Raw genomic sequence first — 7,500 nt, 5'->3', positions numbered from 1 at the left:
TTGTTAACATGTATTTACCAACACAAGCTAAGTAGGAACAATCTTTTGCAGCTTTTATAAATAATCATAATGCTACTTTTGCAAAATTCTAAAGATTTGCTTTTTACATTCGTTAATGTACCTTTTCTTAACAAGAACTAAGTATATGATTGACTTTATTTCCATTAACTGATGTTAACATAGATAAATAAATGCTGTAATAAGTTTATTGTTCGTTTTTTTATTGGTGGTAGTAAATACATTGACTAATAAAAGTGCTTTGTAAAATTTTATTGTAATTTGTACGTAATAAAAAAAGTAATTCAAAATCTAAAGGTTGTCGCTTCACCTCACACCAAGAAAGTCATTGGTTCAAGTCCAAGCTGGGCCAGTCTTTGGTCTTGTGGGGAAAATCAGAGCACCCAGAGGAAACCCACTGCTCCACCACATCACCCCCAAATTCAACATATTATTATAAATATTAATATAAACATTCGTGCCTTTCACATCAGCGAGAGAAAGGTAGTGCTTATATTTCTAACTTGCAAAAGCTACGTTTGAACTTATTGGATTTGCCATCGTTTTGTTGTTGGTGTGTGCGACTGACTGTACGTGTGCTTGTGTGTGAACATCCACACTATGCCTCTGGCAGAAGATAGAAATGTACTTTATCTATGCCAATCATCACTTTCTTAATTACACAACGTTCACAGACAATCATCATCAGTGGTTGGTTATGTGTCCCGAACACCGAACACACACACACACACACACACACACACACACACACACACACACACACACACACTGACATATGACACTGCTCATATGTAAACCGATACAGTGTTCTCAATAATAGTAACACAAAATGTTGTTGTAACGGAAGTAACAACTAACGGAGTAGAAAAAGTATCACCGTCTATTTATAGCACCGTTATTCCCATCTCTGTCTGTGACGCACTCATCAGTATAATAGTTTGTTGATTAATATCAACAAACAAAATAACACTATTATTTAAGGCAAGGATTATAACCATGGGTGTATGTTTATAATAAAAAAATAAATGAATAAATAAAAATAAAATAAAATAAAATAATAACAACTGTACTCTTCCAGAGTGAGTAAAAGGGCTTGCAAAATCACTCTGGATGCCTTGCACCCAGCACACTACCTGTTCAAATTATTACCGGCTGGTCGGCGCTTAAGAGCACCAAGCACAAAAACAGCCAGACACAGGCAAAATTTCTTTCCTCAGGCCATCTACCTTATGAACAGATAAATATTCCCCAACTGTGCAATAAATATGTGCAATACTTTCTCATACGCACTTGTACAAAGCACCTTATATAAATATACAATGCAATACTTTCTCCATTCGCATTTGTACAAAGCACCTTATAAACTGTATGTTAAAACAATCTGTACATACAATTCAACATCCAGTTTTCTTGACTTACTGCATCTTTGTTTAATGTTTATCATATATATTTTTTTAATATTTATTTTGTGTTATCACTTGTCACTTTATGTACTCTGGAAGCTTCTGTAGGCAAAACAAATTCCTTGTGTGTGAAGCACACTTGGCAATAAAACTGATTCTGATAATAATAATAATAATAATAATAATAATAATAATAATAATAATAATAATAATAATAATAATAATAATAATAATAATAATAATAATAATAATGTTGTTATTATTATTATTATTATTATTATTATTATTATTATTATTATTATTATTATTATTATTATTATTATTATTATTATTATTATTATTACTGTATATGTGTTGCTTGTTTGTTTGCAACACTAGACGTAAACCCACATTCAGTTTTCCTGGATCAGATTTAAAGCAGGTGCATTTATTATTGATGTTCCTCCAAAAAGCTGAAATGTAGTGTCATTATTTTGGTCTCTTCAATAGTAAACAGCACAAGGCTTTAGGAGATCAGAGAACTAATGGAATTTTGCTACAGCAAACTTTTGAAACACCAATATCTGCGAATATGATTTTGACTTTAATGTCAAGCAGACAGACTGACCTATTAGGTAATCTGCAGGGCTTTGCTGGAAATAGCCATTTAAAGCCGAGCTGCTCAAGCTGAAGATGCAGCATGACTGAATTATTACAAGTCCAGTCTTCTATCTTGAACATACACACACACATACATTTGAACAACAACAGCAAATGTAACACAATGTTATTACATACTTAATACAGTTAACACTTTTACCAGTGTTGTTGAAACTTGAAGACAAATTATATATATATATATATATATATATATATATATATATATATATATATATATATATATATATATATATATATATATATATATATATATATATATATATATATTCAAATAGTATGTTCATTAAAGTGAGGTTTTTAAAAAATAATAAATGTAAGTAAAATATTTAGAAAAAAAATGTAGAAGTATATATGTATTTTCACAGTTTCTCAGATGTCTGATGGCAAACACGTGTACATGTAAACATGTATTATGTCAATTTAGCATGAAAAAAAAGTAGCCACTTTAGTGAAATGATTTATTTTGTAATAATATTAGGCATGAACTCAAAATGTTTAAATATGAACTATATATATATATATATATATATATATATATATATATATATATATATATATATATATATATATATATATAAAGAATATTATCTCCCCACCATTGAAAATATGCTGCCATATAGGACTGCTGCAAGTGTGATATTTATTTTATACAACAGTTTGATGGCATAATCGTATATATATAAAAAAAACAGGTCCGTATCTAGCCTTGTAAAAGAGGTGGTTCTTTTTTTCTCAATAAAGTAGACCTTTTAGCTGTTATTCACCTAATTTTCTATTTAATTATGAGGTTTAAATAGGTATCAACCCATCCACACGTACACACACACACACACACACCAACCCCAAATTCCCCCACCCAATCCCAAATACGGGCCGAACTACTGGCCTAAAAAAAAAAATCAAACATGGAGAGTCTCAAACATCCTTTTGTATGAGGAATTACTTTCTTTAGAGCTAGCATTTAAATGATTCTCTAGCGTAATGTCTAAAGTAATGTCAAAACAGGGGATCCTGCTGACATTTTAAGATTATAAGGAATGCCATTTATCTGTTGCAATCAGGAGATTACAATAATTTACCCAGAAAAAAAAAAGACAAAGCAAAGCAAACACTACCAAATTACTATGGTAAAAATATGGCACTACAACAAAAAAAAGAGATTGACTTAAAGTGTCATTTACCAGTTTTATAATGAACTTTTCCTCCCCTTAGGAGATATTATCTGCCATCTTGTGAATAAACTGCATAGTTGCAATGTAAACTATACATTCTTGCCTAAAAAAAGCCTCAAAAGTACATTATGTTGTCTTACAGCTGCAATGTTTGTCAAAATGTAGGGAGTTTTTTGATCTGCTGTCACTCTATGTGGGAGGAGTAGTACACAACAGTGAAGATGCTGTACAAGTGTTGTTATTGCAGGATATCGCACGGCTATCAGCCAATTAGATTCAAGAACCAGACAGAACTGTTTTATACAGTGCATCTGGAAAGTATTCATAGCACTTCACTTTTTCCACATTTTGTATGGTCTTATTCCAAAATGGATGAAATCATTATTTATTTCCTCAAAATTCGACACACAATACCCCATAATGGCAATGTGAAAAAAAGATAAAATTTTTGAAATTGTAGCAGATTTATTAAAAATTTAAAATCTGAAAACCCTGAAATCTGGGTCATTGCCCTGCAGGAAGATGAACTGTCGCCCCAGTCTGAGGTCAAGAGCACTCTGAAGCAGGTTTTCATTCAGGATGTCTCTGTACACTCGTCTTTCCCTTTATTCTGACTAGTCTTCCAGTTCCTGATGCTGAAAAACATCCCTGGAGCAAGATGCTGCCACCACCATGCTTCACTGTAGGGATGGTATTAGCCTGGTCATGAGCTTGCCTGGATTTCTCCAAACGTAACGCCTGGCATTCACTCCAAAGAGTTCAATTTTAGTTTCATCAGACCAGAGAATTTTGTTTCTTATGGTCTGAGAGTCCTTCAGTGGCCTTTTGGCAAATTCCAGGTGAGTATTGGCTTCCGCCTAGCCACTCTACCATACAGGCCTGATTGGTGGATTGCTGCACAGATGGTTGTCCTTTCTTTAATGTTCCCCTCTCTCTACAGAAGAACTCTGAATTTCAGACAGAGTGACCATCGGGTTATTAATCACCTCCCTTAAGGCCCTTCTCCCCGATCACTCAGCTTAGATTGCCAGCCAGTTGTAGAATGAGTCCTTGGTGCTTTCAAACATCTTCTACTTACACTCTCAGAAAAAAAGGTACAAAATTGTACCTTTTAGGGTACAAATGCCCCGTCACTGGGGTGGTACCCTTAAGGGTACAAATTTGTACCTCTATTTTAAGGTACAAAATTGTACCTTCTACATTTGTACCCTTTAAGGGACAATTTTGTACCCCCACCGAAGGTACAAAAATGTACCTTTTTATATTATATAGCATTTTCAGGGTACTGACCCAGGCATTTTGATCCTTTGGTGACTGCATGCACAAATAAATAAATAAAATATTTTGGTTCGCAGATGTCCATTTTTATTTATTAATGTAGAAATATTTCATTACAACTCACAACTGAATGTGTCAAGAAATAAAATTACACAGTAAATATAAAGCAGACATGTAAAACAGTAAAAAGAACAATTTAGAAAACAAATAAAAATTGTTCACTCACTGTACAGTATATAATCTACCCTTAATACAAAGACCACAAGAATACTGTTTAAGATTTATAAACACATTACACAGGCTACATCAAGTACTTCACTTTATAAAGTCCAAAGTATTTGTCTTTAGTCAGAATACCCAGTCATAATAAATAATTTGTCATCAAAATTTTCTCTGTATTTCAGAATGAAGGCAATGTTTCTCTATAAATTGCTTCAACAGTGCAGAAAACCAAATACATCAGTAGCCTCTTCCTCAACACCAGTAGATTACTCCTCATCATCCTCAAGTGGAGTTTTAATTTGTTGTAACACAATATGTGTTTATGCTTTTGATAAACATGACATGTAAGGCACTCATATCTGGAAAATGTTCTTTGATAGTCATTAGGACCACAAGTTATTTAAAAATTTGCTTTATGCATGAATGATAGCAGTGTGCTGGATTAACTTGATTGTGATTATCCCAAGAGCATGTAGAGAAACAAAAAACAAGGTAGATCACTCTGGTAACTGGAGTAGATCGAGGCTTGTCACCGTCCACCGTTCATTCAAAACATTCCACTGCAGAAACATCAAGGTGATCTTCTAATAAGATGGATATGTCAAAAATGTATATTCATCCACACCATTAGCCCGGCCAATCGCAATCCCATCAACTCTGAAGACTGCCGTGACTCGTCTTGTTAACACAGTTGTCCAGTCGGTGGCCTCCTCCTGTACTTGAACTGTTGGATGTGGTGAAGATGATTCACTGTAAATGACAAAGCAATAATTACTTTAATATCAGTCACTCTATCACTGATGAAGAGAAAATCAACATGCATAGAAAGTCAAATAATTAATATTCACCGATTTAAAAAAAAAGTATCACAGATTAAAAGACTAATATAAATTTCATTCATTCATTCAATTTCTTTTTGGCTTAGTCCCTTTATTAATCTGGGGTCGCCACAGTGGAATGAACCACCAACTTATCCAGCATATGTTTTATGCAGCAGATGCCCTTCCAGCTGCAACCCAGTATTACGAAACATCCAGACACACTTATTCACACACACATTTATACACTACAGACAAATAAGCTTACCAAATTCAGCTATAGCGCATGTCTTTGGACTTGTGGGGAAACCGGAGCACTTGGAGGAAACCTTCACGAACACTGGAAAAATATGCAAAAACTCCTCACACAAATGCCAACTGACCCAGCCGACGCTCGAACCAGCGACCTTCTTGCTGTAAGGTGACAGCACTACCCACTGCATCATCCTAATATAAAGAATATCAAGCATTATAAAATGCATTTATCACAGCATATACTGAACAGAAAACAACATACGCACCTGAGCACAACGAAATGTTGAAGTGTCTCGCTTAACAAGGCTGGCAACATGAGAAGTGCTGCTGTAAAATCAATTCCTGGAACATAAGATGTGGCATACAAACAAATATGAAGGAATCCATCCAAAGCTAGAATTTAATAATATTAATCAAGTGGAGAAAGTTTAGAAAGAGTACCTTAAAGTCAGGTCCTTAGCATTCTTCAGTTGATCTCTCATCTTTCGATGAAAACCTAGAAAATAATTTTAAACGTGGGTGTACATTTATTGTTGTTTGTAAGTAAAAACCTACAAATTTAAAATAGTATGTAAGCCATTAAAACTATGGTATAGATAATGAGACATACTTACATCTTGTAACTGAGCCATGCTTTCATATGACATGCCTTCATTGCTCTGATGCTGTTAGCCTGCATTATGTTGTTCAATCTTGTCCTGAAATACAATTGGAAACTTCATAAACTTCAGGAAAGCAATAAGATAAAGCAATAACTATTTATTTATAGTATTTTATTTATATATAAGTATAACGTTAAACGATAGTAAAGCACCAACAATTCTGGACATGAGAGTTTGTGGACACTCCTCAACATTAATGTAACTTAACGTTAGACACTGAAACGAAGATATGTACAAGCATACACACGCCACGTTTGTAACTAGCCACGTTTACATAATCAGTCGCTTTGCCGGTGACAAAATTGTGATTTTTCTTCACAAAATGGCGGTGTATATAACCGTCTAAAATTACATTTCCGCGGTCAACCGTGGCTAGAAAATGGCCTCAAAATATAAAACATTATCGATAATTACAAATTCCAGTATTAATAACAAAAGGTTTTATATCAAGGTATATGAAGACTTCAGTCGCGCCAGCTCCGGGCCACACCGCACATTACTCACGGCCCGATTCCGGTGCACGGTTACGGCAGCGTCGGCTCGCTTCTGCCGCCGCATCTGGCCCGAGTAACGATACAGCAGACGGACTCGGGCAGGCGAGAATCTAGCCGCAACTGGCCCAAGTGTATTTTGCTATCTGGGTTGCGATTATATTCCGCCGTGGCAACACTTATTAATAAAGCAGTAACGTAACGTAACATATAAGGCGCGAATACGTAACGTAGGCGATAAAGGGAACTTTTACACCGAGAAAACTAACAGCATATAGTACTTACCTTCTATAACGTTATGTCCCTCGGTGACTTCGATATCACGTTGTATTAACTTCTTTAATAAGCTGCAGACATCTTAGCAAACTCCATCCTGCAGGCCAACGTACACCAGCCAGCCCGGAGCACAAAGCGGGGGAAAGCCGAGGCCAGAGAGTCAGACAAAATCAACAGAACACGGCTTCACATGTAAAAATGAGACTGAAAATATATCTTTAATACATTCTTACCTGAAAAGTGTG

At 34.8% G+C, this 7,500-nt stretch overlaps 1 protein-coding gene and 1 long non-coding RNA gene across 33 annotated transcripts in view; one reads left to right on the top strand and one right to left on the bottom strand.

Annotated features, from left to right (window-relative positions):
• The window catches only part of tenm4 (teneurin transmembrane protein 4), a 463,933-nt gene that overhangs the window by 294,190 nt on the left and 162,243 nt on the right, over positions 1 to 7,500 (top strand).
• Positions 4,596 to 7,500, bottom strand: part of LOC141377772 (uncharacterized) — a 2,999-nt gene continuing 94 nt past the window's right edge. Inside the window, exons 1-7 of one of the 2 annotated variants that reach the window (XR_012390638.1) lie at positions 7,489 to 7,500; positions 7,265 to 7,352; positions 6,441 to 6,524; positions 6,268 to 6,322; positions 6,093 to 6,168; positions 5,840 to 6,018; positions 4,596 to 5,503 (exon numbers count right to left, since the gene is read on the bottom strand). The exon at positions 7,489 to 7,500 is cut by the window's right edge and continues 94 nt beyond it. This is a non-coding gene — a long non-coding RNA (uncharacterized lncRNA). Of the gene's footprint in view, positions 5,504 to 5,839; positions 6,019 to 6,092; positions 6,169 to 6,267; positions 6,323 to 6,440; positions 6,525 to 7,264; positions 7,383 to 7,488 lie in introns of those variants that run through there. The other variant, XR_012390637.1, reaches the window with a different exon arrangement.

Source organism: Danio rerio, chromosome 15 (genome assembly GCF_049306965.1).
Source record: "Danio rerio strain Tuebingen ecotype United States chromosome 15, GRCz12tu, whole genome shotgun sequence".
NCBI lineage: Eukaryota > Metazoa > Chordata > Actinopteri > Cypriniformes > Danionidae > Danio > Danio rerio.
The sequence above is the reverse complement of the archived record's forward strand: the minus strand, read 5'-3'. Positions and strand labels throughout refer to the sequence as shown.